Source organism: Lygodium microphyllum, chromosome 14, assembly GCF_053477565.2.
Source record: "Lygodium microphyllum isolate KBCC chromosome 14, Lygodium_microphyllum_v1.1.10, whole genome shotgun sequence".
NCBI lineage: Eukaryota > Viridiplantae > Streptophyta > Polypodiopsida > Schizaeales > Lygodiaceae > Lygodium > Lygodium microphyllum.
In genome coordinates, this window is record NC_141148.1 from 96735020 (window position 1) to 96736025 (window position 1006).

The following is a 1006-nucleotide window of genomic DNA, read 5'->3' on the forward strand; positions in this document are numbered from 1 at the left end:
ATCCTTCTTTCAGAATGCATTCAGCATTCAATCTGGGATCAATTGCGACTTGGCAAGATTCCCAAGGGTTTGTTTGTTAACCCTATATCCTTGGGTTAGGGCCGTACCCTATTAACCCAAATTAACCAAAACCTTATGTTCTATTAGCATTAAATATGTTATTCCAATTTACTAATTGGTCTTTTGCTTTCAAGCAATTATCTAATTCCCTTATCTTGGTCACTTTTCCCAAGAAAGGTGCTATATTAAGATGACTACTCATCCTCTTGCAAAAAAAACTTGCACAATAATCTGCCAATCTCATTCTGAGGAATGGGCCATTCCCTTGTGATCAAATCACAAGATCATGCGACTCTATAACTTGTTGCACAAGTGTCGCATCAAAAACCATGGGACTATTTTACCCATCGAATGGCATCTTCTAATCATGAAATCATGATTAGATAAGAAATAGGGATTGGGTGTCTTCATAACAATCCGTTCCTGATTACACTAGGCCGACATTGTCGGTCCTAGGGTTTCAAATTCAAATCAAGTTTCATCCTTTCAGAGAGCGAACCTTAGGGTAAAAGCCCTAGATCATTTCTCACAAGTATGTCCTAATGTCCCTACATTCCGTGAATGTGGGCAAGTCTTTAGGGTATAGGAGTTTCAGATTTGGCAATAAGAGCGATTAGGTCATGTCCTCAATGTGCTAAATCCTACTTAGCACTTGGGATATGTTGCATCGATTTAACCATTCCTAAACGAGCCCCTTGCTGTTTAGGTAAACCAATTTACTTGACTATTCTTGAAGATATTTACGATACCATTTTCATAACCACATGATTCATTACCTACGTATGAGTAGATTTACAAACCCTAACTTTTCTGGTTAAGATCAAAGCATATGTTAAGTTATGGCATAATTCCAATTGATCCTTTTATAACATGCATTCAAGATTCATGCTACTAAACTTTAGGGTTTTATGTAAACCATGCAGCTTTTTCTAACTTCTTTGCTAAA